This window comes from Panthera pardus, unplaced genomic scaffold (assembly GCF_024362965.1).
Source record: "Panthera pardus isolate Hobbes unplaced genomic scaffold, ASM2436296v1 HiC_scaffold_20, whole genome shotgun sequence".
NCBI lineage: Eukaryota > Metazoa > Chordata > Mammalia > Carnivora > Felidae > Panthera > Panthera pardus.
The window spans coordinates 23,719,910-23,732,738 of NW_026526766.1; the positions used below are offsets into that span (position 1 = coordinate 23,719,910).

The following is a 12,829-nucleotide window of genomic DNA, read 5'->3' on the forward strand; positions in this document are numbered from 1 at the left end:
GTGTTCTTGGCTCTCTTGTCAAAAATGAGTTAACTATATATGCTTAGGTTTATTTCTGGGCTCCCTATTTTCTTCTATTGATCTATATGTCTGCCCTGGTGTCAGTGCCATACTGTTTTGATTACTACAGCTTTGTAATATAGTTTGAGATAGGAAGTGTCATGTCTCTAACTTTGTTCTTCTTTTTCAAGATTTCTTTGGTTATTCGGAGTCTTGTGTGATTCCATACAAATTTTAGGATTGTTTTTCCTATTTTTGTGAAAAATAATACAATGCCACTAGAACATTTATAGGGATTGCATTGAATCTGTAATTCACTTTGTAACCCATTTTTCTTTGAATGCACAAGAGTGGGATTGGATAAAGCTAGTCAAGAAATGGCTGGAGGGACATCTCCCAAAGGAGTCCCATTGTTATCCACATTTGTTCTAGGAAAGAGAGTGCCAGGATACTGAGATTATCTCACCTGCTTAAAATCCTTCCTATGTTAGACTGTGAGAGAACAGAAATTTGGTCAGTTTATGCCATTTCCTTTTTTGTCTGCAATAACAATAATAAACAAATGTTTTATTGAGTAGTTACTTTGTGATCAGGACTATGATAACATTTAAGTGGCTTATCCCTTTACCTTCCCACACGTTATGAAAGAGGTGCTATTTTTACCCCATACAGATAAAGAGACTGAAGCTTAGAGGGAATTAAGTATGTTACACAAGGTCACACAGTTGCTGAGTACTAAGGCCAGTATTTGAATTCATGTACTGCTGAATCCAGAGGTTACATGCTTAATCTCTGCTTAGTACAGCCTTTTAACAGGCCCTCCTTCTCCACTGTTTAAATTCCAGATTTCATGTACTTTATTTGGTTCATCTGCAGAAATGGAACAGGGACAACTAAAATGGGCTGTTCACTTCAGAAGCTGCCTCAACAGCCATCTGGAATCAATATGTCCTGCAAAAGAGTATTTCTCAATCTATAGATCTTACAAGACAGGAGCTCTCCCACTAACAGACTTGGACACAATAGGTTTTGAGAACGGGTGTAGAGTATAGCTGCTCCAGATCAGCGAACCTCAATTTCTACATGAAAGAGAAATTATAACAGCCAGCCTAATTTAACTGGATATAGGAGTAGGTAGAGATCGGAGACTGGAAAGGCATGCTTATTATAACACCCTTCTCAGATTTTCCAGGATCTCAGTTAATTTTTGATGAATGCTAGAAAGCACTCAATGGGAGATTGAGTTCTTTAATGAGTTTTTAAAATCAGGGTGTTTTGTATTAACATTCAATTCAATTAGAATTCATGGTATTGAATCCTCATCAAGGAAGAGCAGGTAATGATCTTACTTTTGGTTTTGGGAGTTCTTATTCTACGATCAGGGTCCTGCATATATTACCAGAGTCCCTTCTAAAGGATCTTTTCTCTCATCTGCTTAAAAACCTTACATGCCTTCTGATTTGTTAAATTTCCTTGCTAAGACTCACAAAGTCTTCCTCTCCTCAGTCTTTCCTCAGTCCTTTACAGAGCCCCCACACTTTGTATCATGTAGAACTATTGGCAAGTCTCAAAATATGACTCACCCTTGGACCCTTGTGGGCCTGCATCCATACTGATCCTTCTGCTCCCAAATGGTTTCCTACTTTTTTTTACCAATTCCACCAACTCAACCTAAAATGTCAATTTATATCTCCTCACTCTGGGTCAAGTCTCTGAATGGTCTTACCTGGACTCAATGAAAAGCGCGGGCTAGTGTTCTCACCAGTGTCTACAAGCCTGGCAGGCAGTCAAGAACTCATTCTGCAGTCACACAGCAGGGTTTGAACTATCGTTACCACTTAACAGTTGAGTCAACTTAAAGCAAGTTATTGACTTCCCTGTACCTCAGTTTCCTCATCTGGAAGATGGATATTAATAGGACCATACTCAAAGATTATTGTAAAAATTAAATGACAACATAAAGAACTTAGCACAGCACCTGACTCATTTTAAGTTTTCCATAAATGCTAACTAATCACTGAATAGTAACACTGAATTCTTTTAGCATATTTATTATCCTATCTCTCATAAAACTATGAGACATGTGAGGTCAGTAGCTGATCTATTGTCTGTTTTCCCTTGTGCTTCATGCATAGTAGGTGCTTCATAAATGTCTGTTAAATGAGTGAAAATTAAATATCATGAAGATGACCAGTGAATGAACAAGATGCCCATGCTTAAATATGCCACTTAGTTAATTATTGTGTTAAACGTGTCTAGAGGTCTTTGAAATTCTCCAAAGGAGTGCTCACCTGGTGGAACTTTCACTTAATGGACTACACATAAGTCACATCCATAACATGTAAGCATAAGAAAGTGGACTCTTTATTCAAACAGTATAAATCTATCTGATACAGAAGCAGAGAACAGCTTCAGGATTAGAGCCTCTAGGTGGAAAGAGATCACTATGATCTTGGTCCCCAATTATTTTCCCCTCTCCCCTGCCCTATGTGAGATTATTTCTGTTGCCACCAACCACCATGTAGGGTCTCCCCACCCCAAAACCCCACTCCCTCTTATAAACACCTACTTCAGACATACACTGAAATATCATCATTGCCCACTCTCACAATAGCTGTCAAAAACTACGAGGAACATGAAAATGCCCAAGTTATTCAAGTTACTCAAGTACAATTTTAGGATCACAGAACTAAGAAGTCCCAATGCCCTGGGACCATTTTGCCATCCCACGGAAGCTGTGGTCAACAGGCTCATCCATTCAATATCTGCTTTAATTTCCATCTACACTGCAGAAGTTAGGAAGATATGAATTATGATTCCCAAATGCTGTTGCAGTTGGGTTGCAGATGTGACAGGTTCTCCAATCACTCTCACTAAACTCAGTGGGGAGAGGGTAGAGAGAGGGAATGGCTTGGGTAGTATCTGTTTTGTCAGCAAGGTTAAAGCTCTTTCAGGCCTAGAAGTCAGCCCTGGGGCCACTGGTGTTCTCAGTTCAGAGCTCTCTAATGGCAGCAGAGCAGTGTTATTTCTGAGACACTGTGTGGAGAGTGATTACTAGGGGCCCAGCTGGGAGCTCACTTCCTTCAGCCCAACCACAATTCTGTAAGCATCTAAGTCCTGGTATTAAATTCTTTTCTGCTTAAAATAACTAGAAGAGTACGATACAATCCCCTTGGCAGCGTTTCCTTGCAGCTTTGTTGTTGCTGTGGTCTTGTTCTCTAGCCAACATCTTCCCCCTTCCTGGCTCCCCTTCCTTTTTCCTCCAACCCTACCCATCCTGTACTAGAAACTGATTGCATGATGTTGTCTTTCTCCAGATAGGAGTTAGAGGCCAGTGCCATACCTCATGACTCTCAATTCCCTACTCAGTTTGCTTTCCAGCCCCAAAGTTCCACTTCTCATTAGGAAGGACACTGGTCCTTTGAGAAGGGTACTTGTTAGGATGAGCACTGGGTGTTGTATGTAAGTGATGAATCACAGGAATCTACTCCTGAATCCAAGACTACACTGTATGTTAGCTATACACTCACTGAGCCCCAGGGAATACCTTACCCCAGTGAGGGCTTCTGGATCTATTCACTTTAGAACACATGTTCCCCCTTTTTCCAACATCAAATAATTCCACCTGCTACCAATCCCTCATAGAAGAATATCCCAAAAACACAATCCTGAAGGATATTTCAAGAATACAAACTCGATCACAGATAGATAGTAATAGCTGCCACACATAAAAGTACAGATGGCCACAGATATATAGCTCCAGCTTTTCACAGCTTACACTGTGTTTATTCATACACGTGAACACCAAGGGCCTTGTGCTTCCTCCTCACATTTTACTCCTCTCACTCCCTTCGTAAGAGAGGAGGTTTATTCCGTAATGCTAAAATCACATTTTGAAAATGCTAAAAAGTTACACAGCCAGGCGGTGAGCACTTTGAGAGCAGGAACTGTCTTAACCATCTTTCCATCCTAAGCACTAGCATTGAGCTTGGCCCACAGTAGCCATGTGCTACAGGATACCCACTGGATATCCTACAATTTAATTAAATTCTGACACCAACTACATGGAGTTAGCACAGACCCCACAGATTAAGGGCTCAGTCTGATAAGACTGTACCAATTTCAGGTGCCAGTCAGAAGTCTCTGGTGTCTCTGATATACCTGCGTTGCTTCCCAGTCAGCTACAAATTTGAGGGCTCTCACAACACCCTCCAGGTTTGATAATTCACTAGAGTGATTTACAGAACTCACTGAAAGCACTACACTTACAATTAGCATTTTGTTATAAAGGATGTAACTTAAGGACAGCTAAATGGTAGAGATGAACAGGGCAAGGTCTGGCAAAGAAGAGGGCAGAGCCTCCATGCCAGTGTGGACTCAGGGTGTGTCCCCCTCCTGGCACATTGATCAATATGTTCATGAACCTGACAGTACTTTGAGCTTTACTGTTTGAGTTTTAATTGAGGCACAACTGATTATATCACTGGCCCTGTGTTTCAATCTCCAGTCCCCCTTCTCTCCCTCAAGGTGTGCAATTATTAGTCTTTATTAGTCCCTTAAAAGATCCAGGGTTCACCTTGAATCACCTTGTTAGCATAAACTCAGGTATGGCCCAAAGGGGCTTGTTAAGAATAACAAAAGGCACTCCTATCAGGAAAATTCCAAGAGTTTTTTAAGCTCTGTGACAGGAAGCAGGGACAAAGACTGATATATTCTTTATTATCTCACTCTGTCTGAGGCATATTTGCCAAATTGAGTTGAGTTGGCTACCTCCAAGTTCCGGTTAGTCATTATAAAAATTAAATGAAAGGGTCTTCAATTCTAGGATTAAAATGCTCCCATTGGAAGTAATGGTCTTTAAGTTCTTCCTTGAATATTCATTTAAATCACAGTTTAAATAATCCCCAGTTGAAAGCCTGAATTTAAAGTCCTTTTTAACTAAGATGATAGGAGATGAATTCCGCCACCCCAGATGGGCATTTAAGGCTTTAGTATATTTACTACCAACATTTTTATATCACCTTTGAAGTTGCTATTGTAGGGATACCAGATACCTTTATGGACAGATTCTGGGTGCATATACTGCTCTGTCGGACAGAGTAAATATCAAGCACTTTGAGTTTTATCAAGGTAAGCACACAGTAGAATAAAACATTTCTTTGTGTGTCTCACCAGTGTTGTTTTTATCAATGAAAATGGAATAAGAGGATAGAGATGTATAGTTACTATGCTCAAGGCTTATACTACTTTAATTAGAAGACAGAAAAGCTGCCAGGAAAGGTTTGCTTTTGTATGGAAGGAGAATTATTTATAGATAGAAAGACAGACAGATAGATATTTACATTTATATATATACACATATATGTGCATATATAAAAATGCACGTATTTGAATACACGGAGTCAGTGAGTTTTTTTGTTTTTTTGTTTTTTTGTTTTTTGGGTTTTTTTTTTTTTTGCTATAAAGGGACACATAGTAAATATTTTAGGCTTTATAGGTCACAATTAGTCAACTCTCCATGGACATTACATGAAGAAATAGTCATGGCTGTGTTTTTTTTTTTTAAGTTCATTTATTTATTTTGAGACAGTAGGGGAGGGGCAGAGAGAGAGTGACACAGAGAATCCCAAGCAGGTTCCCTGCTGTCAGCCCAGAGCCTGACATGGCTCAAACTCACAAACCATGAGATTATGACCTGAGCTGAAGTCAAGAGTTGGTTGTTTAACTGACTGACCCACCCAGGTGTAGTCATGGCTGTGTCTAATAAAACTGTATTTTTGAAATCTGGATTTTATCTAATTTTCATGTGTCACGTAATCATACTCTCTTTAAAAATTTTTTTCAACTATTTAAAAATGCAAAAACCTTTTTTGCTCTCGGGCTGTGGCTGCAGACAATGAAGATTAATCTAGTGATGATGTCTCCTTGCCCTGGTTGCATGATCTGAGTGAAGCTGTATGACCCGGAGACTCTTCTTCTGCCCACTCTCCCTCCTCTAACTCATTCTTGAAAGACAAGATGGGTTTAATGGCAAATGTGCCCCAGATACTTCCAACATTGACTGTTCATGCTATTAATATCAAGGTAACATAGCTGGTGACAGCTTCTTTCATTGATTCATAATTCATGTCCCTGTTAAAGGGTATCTGATCTGATGAGTTATACATATTTCACTCTGAATATGCTAATGTTGTCAGTTTATATCAAAATAAACCACAACTTATTTCTTTCTTGACTAGGGAATTAAGGGAGAAAACGCCTCTGTTGGAGGCAGGTGGGAAATCCCAGGGCCCCCAAAATACCTCTGACTCTGAAAGATCAAATCCTGTTCAAATCACAATCAAAATGCCTCTTAGAGATTATGCCCAAGTCAGTGGTGGATGGCAATATGGCAGTATTTCTTATGTACTAGCTTCACAGAGTCTCAAGCTTTGCAAATATATTTCAGGAAGTGGTTGTATTTTTTAAAGCAATTTTTAAAATTCTCTGTTTAAGTGAATAGGTTCATCAATCAGAAGGCCCAAAGGCAGGTGAAAAAAAAAAAAGGGCAATTTTTGTATTGTTATTAAAGTAGGAGAAATAATATCTGAGGCCTGAGGCTCAATTTGTGAAGAGCATGATCCACGGGACTCCTGTTCAAGGTAGGCAGCTGCTGAGACACTTCAAAAGATCATCTTTATTGCAGAACAATTGCCTGACCCAGTTTCCTGGTCAGCAACATGCTTTTGTAGAAACTTCAGGAGCTGATGAAAAAGCTCAGCAAAGTTAGCATGTGTACTTTCATCTGGGGCTACTGGGAGGGGAAATATGAAAACGTTTCCAGGTCCCTTGGATTTAGCACTGCCAGCTCTACAGCCATAGGAGCAAAGAATGAAACAAAAGACATGAGCCTGGTTTAAAAGATGGTGTCTAATTTCCTGGCAAATGTGCTGGCTATTAGGGTTTGTAGAACACAGAGGCTTTTCTGTATTCATAGTCCTCTGCCTATCAAAATATTTTGATATTGTAATAAAATCCTACTGTAAAGTACATTTTGACCATTGACTAAGGATTCACTGCCTCAGTGTGAAAAGATATTCTTCTACCCAGTCTTATGTCTCTTTGAGAAACAACAGTTCTTGGTGCATATGCATCTAAACAATATTTAATTTAGAATTCCGACATGCATCATAAAACTAACATAAAGAGCAACAATGTATGTTTTAATGATTTCAAAGGGGAAAACACATTTCCACAAATGGCTCTAAGTTAAGTTCCATTCATTGCATTCTGGAAAATACGACATCTTTAAGCAAAGAGCTCTTCAGCTTTTATTTTAAGCATCTGTATACTTACATTTATCAGCAAAAAGAATCTTTCAAAAGAGCTATTTGGTTTTAGAATTTCCTCTTCCAGTTTTTTTTTTTCCTTTAGGTTCATTTTAGAGAAAGTCATTTCAATTCATTTTTAACCCTACTTTTTGTAGTATTAGTTTCCTGGGCTACTACAACAAAGTGCCAAAAACTGAGTAGTTTAAAACAATGGAAAACTATATCTCACAGTTCTAGAGGCTTAAAATCCAAAATCAAGGTGTCTGAATTTTGATGGCTCTAGGAGACAATCCTTGCTTGTATCTTCTAGCTACTGGTGTTTTCCAGCAATCTTTGGTGTTTCTTTACTTGTAGATCGCTCAGTATAGTCACATGGCCATCTTCTCCCTATACCTTCAGGTGGTCTTCCCCCTGTACACTGTCTCTGTGTCCCAACTTCCCCTTTTTATAAGGATGCCAGTCATATTGAATTAGGGCCAATCATAATGACCTCATTTTAGTTGATTACCTCTGTAAAGACCCTATTTCCAAATAAGGTCACATTCAGAGGTATGGGGAGTTAAGACTTCAACATATCTTCTGTGGGGGGCACAATCTAGAACACTTGCATTGTTATGCATGCAATGTAATAATAATAATTTTGTTATTTAACAAAAATAACAATATTTACAGAGCATGACTGAGAAAATTAAACAATACTAAAGAAGGTTGACGTGGTCCTTAAGTCATTTCCAGCTGTCCTATGTTTTCACAACTTGGGGTATCTGTTCACAAATACAGCTTAGTCCACCCCATCCCAACCTAACTGTAGGAGGGGATAGGTCTGGGTCTCTTTCTGGAAGAAGTTTTGCTGAAGGCTCCTAATAAAATATCTGGACCCTCTTAGAATCTGCTTCAAGGCCCTCTACGTCCACCAGCCATAGTGACTCTATAAATGAGCCAGCACCAATGGAGTTGAGCAGTCCACATTGCAACCACTCTACAACTCCTCTGATGAGGCACCACTCCTAGCCCATGCTGTGGCGGTGGGAGACACTCCGACTCACAGATCCATTAAGTCTTTGGCATCTGAGTGTTGGGAAAATTCATTTCAAACAGAGATAAATACTGGAGCCTAGAGCAGTGGTTCTCAATTTGAATCACCTGAAGAGATCTGAAAAAGTCTTGGTTGCTAGTCCTCACCCCCATGCTTGTAACTGAATTGGGTTACTGTGCCACCAGGGCACATGCACTTTAAAGCTTCCCATGTTACTAATGTGCACCCAAAGGTGAGAACAGCTGATCTAGCACAGTGTTCCCCAGACATCAATATGTCTAGGAATCACCTGAGGATCTGGTTAAAATGCAGATTCTGATTCCACAGATCTGGGATGGGGCTTCAGTTGCTGCATTTCTGACAGTGTCCTGGGGGATGCCAATGCTGTTGACCCACTGGCCACATTTCTAGTAGCCAGGATCTAGAGAGCTGGTTTTCAAATGTGGCCACACAATGGGGTAACCAGCAGAGTTATACAAATACTGACACCTCCAGTGATTCTTATTTAATCGATCAGGGTTTCTGTGTGAGCGTCAGGGTCTTTAAAAGCTTCCTACAACATTGTAAAGTGCAACCCAGGGTGGGAAGCACCATTACTGAAAAAGGCAGAAACAATCTTCACTTCTTTCTGGCAATCCAACAGCGTGAGCAGGTGGGCTGCATCAGGCATCACCTTCAATGGCAGGGTCAGCAACCAGACGTACCTGCCTTCCAAAGCTACAGACACAAGTGTACCCACACCGGGCAAGGGAAGGTCATACCAGTGAGTCATTCTAGAATACCAAGAAAGATGCCTAAATAATCCTGATGTTCTAGCTTTAGGTTTGTATCCAATGTTTATTTCCTCTTATCACTGCTATGTGCTCATTAATACACTAACAAGTGTCCTAGTGATGTCAAGCATTCTCCCTGAGTCATGTCCAGGGTCCATTAATAATTGCCTTTCTCTGCCATGTCCCAACTTCCCCCATTGAGAGAAGGCTGACTGGTCCTGTGGGCTCTCTGCAGGAAAGAAAGAAAGCCTGGCTAAACTCCCAGGGATGGTGGCAGCTAATGGGGAGGTTCACATGTTGGGAATATAATTTGGGAAGGTGCCAAAGTGTGAGAGGTAAAATTAGGGAGAAAAGAGGAAAGAGAATAGGCGAAAGTGATTTTATTACACTGTGTTCACCACTGGGGAGAGTGAGGGGAACATTATTTTCAGTCTCCATGGGAGATCTTTAATAGAATTGATAAGGCTCACAAATGCATTCATGGGGAATGCAAAGTGCTCCTAAGCCTGACTTCAAGGCTTGTGCAGCATAAAAACAAAGACTGTGCAAGGAACCAGGAATATGTGTGTAACAAATTTTTAAGGACAGGTGATGGGAGATCAATAGGCAAAAAGAAAGCAGACAAAGCTGGTTCTGGGGAATGGTGTTAAAAGAAGTTAATTAAATCTCTTTCATCTTGGTCAGCTAAGTACTTCCTTAGTCCACCTGAGAGCTGAAACAAGCTTTTGTAACAGCAGTCAGAACTGCAGGAGCAGACCCTGATCCCCAGTGAAGTAGGCTGGATATCCCTCACCACCAGCAGCACCACTGGGATGGCATGGCCATATATCCAGTCCTAATTCACACAAGTTGTTCCAGCATCTGATGCAGTTGAGCATTTTAGCACTCTCACTGTGTTTGGGTTTGGACAAGAAGTGGTCAACCCAGTCAAAGGGTAACCTATATGTTACAGGCTGAGTTGTGTCCCCTCAAAATTCATGTGTTGAAGCCTCTGCCTGAATCATGTCATCCCATCAAGCCATAAGGTCAAGTTCAAAGTCAGTAATGATTAAATACACCCCATCACCACAGCTATGGTAATGGTGTGAATATACAATACTATTTAAAGGGAGAGTGAAAATTTACATTAATTATGTGATCTATCACACGTCAGTTCTGTCAGTGTATTTTTAGGGATCGATCGGCCATGGACTTGGTCTTAATAAAAGAACTTCAGAGTAGGGACTTACTATCAAGCATATCTAGAATATCTGTCTAGACAACTTACTATGAAGCAGTCACTTCCCATTGCTGAGCCTCAGTTTCCAAAAAAAATAAATAAATAATAAGTCTTTTGGGGCACCTGGGTGGTGCAGTTAATTAAGCATCCAACTCTTGATTTTGGCTCAAGTCATGATCTCATGATTTGTGGGATCAAGAGCACATGCACTCGATCTCTCTCTCTCTCAAAATAAATAAACTCAAAAAAAAAATAAGTCTTTTAACTACTTCGGCATTTATAACATAGCAACCACTTAGGCCACATAGTGTTTTGTTTACTTGTTTAATTAGTTGCAAATATTTTAAAGGATTTCACACTAAAATCTAGTTTCTCTCAATAAACTGGAGACTCTGACAAGAATGAGCGTCAAGACAACAAACACCAGGAGTAGAGCTGCATTTCCCCCTTTAGATGTCTGCCCTTTCCTAATGCCACAGTCCCACAGGCAACTTCCATCAGGCTACATGCTTGCCTTCTAATTGAGCTTGGGCCTCCAATCTAGAGTGTCCAGCTACAACATTCTGAGATTCTAAATTGAGACAGGATATTCTCCCAATACCAACTCACTTCCAGTACTGCTCTTCAAACAGTACTAGTCTGTGGTTAGCAGTGTTTAAGTTTGGGGAGAATTTCTAACTACAACTTTTGCCTTGTACATAAAATCTGTTCTTCGCACTCCTTCTTCAGGGAATACCTTCTGTGTCCCCAGTGCTCCAGGTTTCTACATAGGGATTTTCTCTTAAGAGTTTAAAGCAGTGTGGCACTAAAGGGACTCCGTTTTGAGACTAGTTGGGGACTTATCCTGAATAAAAAACACAGCTTCTCTTCCGACACACCTTCCTCAATCCATTGGTTGTTTCATCAAAGAATCATGTCCAACCAGCTGCCCTACCATTGAAAACAGCTTGTCTTTGGGACCAGCTATAGTGATGAGTGGGCTTCCAGGCATGCTCAGTCTGCTCCACCACACTTTATCATGATGAGAAAAGCTCTATGAAGGGTGTCTCTCAGAAAAGAACCTCAGAGAAAAGTTGTCAGAACCTGGAAATAAAAGGACAGACAAGAACTCTGTGCAAAAGTTGAAAGATTTAAAGGTAAGTGATTTTGGTATTGTTGTTTATTGGTTTGGGCTTGGCAGCTGCCCTAGAAGACAGAAAGGAGAGAAGGAAGAGAGTCCTGAGAGCAATACATAAGAGAGGAAATGAGAACTACAGAAACTAAGAGGCCCAGGAAATTCAGAAGTACCAAGAAAAACAGTTGAAGAAAGAGATTCCATCGGTCTTTCCTTCTTTGACCCATTTGAACACTGAAAAGTACACTTAGGTGAGGGCATCCTTACTGGGGCTTGAAATAACATTTTCAAAGTCTTTCGTAGTTAAATGTATTCATACAATCTAATCCCATTTAACTTTTTCTAATGTCTGATATTATTTTTTGGTCACTCGTTGAAAATTTTGTTTTTGGCTGGACGCAGATATAAAAGCTCTCAAAAAGGACAGCTATGTCTCTTGGCAATCTGTTCCTGGCATTTTTCTTTGGTCTCCTTCATTCTCTTGTTCAAAAATCTATCAAATACTGCAGCCCTGTCCTTATTTTCCTTAGTACACCATCTCTTTAAATCAGTTCACTGATGTTTGTGTCACAGGACATGTGGAGGAACAAACACTGAATCTTGAATACTTTAGTCCTGGGGCTTTGTGCAGGGGTTTTCTGACAACACACCAGTGGGCATTAACTTCTTGAGAGAGACTGAAAATCTGCATATTCTACTAGTTCTTTTGGGCCCCCAGTGACAAGGCATAGTATATCATAGTATCATTCAGTTTAGGAATATCTTTTTTTTTTCAATAATAACCAAATTGAGAACACTCACATTGGTACCTACAATGAAACCTTGAACAGATTTGTACTTCCTTTCTCCAGTTCCCCTTGGTCTATAACAGGAATGCCCCTACTCAGTGACAAGCCAAGATAGCTATGGTCAAGACAGCTTGCTTCATGGGGAAACCTTGTTTGCTGATCTGGACCATACATTCTTTCCACTCTTTACCAGAGCATCAGCATCAACTTGTGTCTCCATACCTTTCTCACTAAAGGTATGAAGTTTGCATTCATCATCCACTTCAATGAGTTTCTGGCAGCTGGTGACTGGGAAGGAGATTTTCAACTTCATCCTGAGGCAGCTGATCATCTCCAAGATGCCCTGAAAAAGAGATGACTTCATTTAATCTTTATGACAATCCTTTATCTCCCTTTATATATGAGAATCAGAAGCAGAGAGATTTTTCTCAAAATTATTCATTCCATAAATGGTAGAAACAAGATTTGAAACTGTCTCTGCTGCTCCAGACCATGCTCCTTCCACTGCATGAACCTGCCATCTTTAGATAAATAGGTGGGGATGGAACAAAGGCCTGAAACTGTTAAAATACTTACACAAATTTACATA

The 12,829-nt window shown here is 40.1% G+C and overlaps 1 pseudogene; it reads right to left on the bottom strand.

Annotated features, from left to right (window-relative positions):
* Positions 1 to 11,866: 11,866 nt before the first annotated feature.
* Positions 11,867 to 12,553, bottom strand: LOC109251635 (40S ribosomal protein S6-like; annotated as a pseudogene).
* Positions 12,554 to 12,829: the final 276 nt, after the last annotated feature.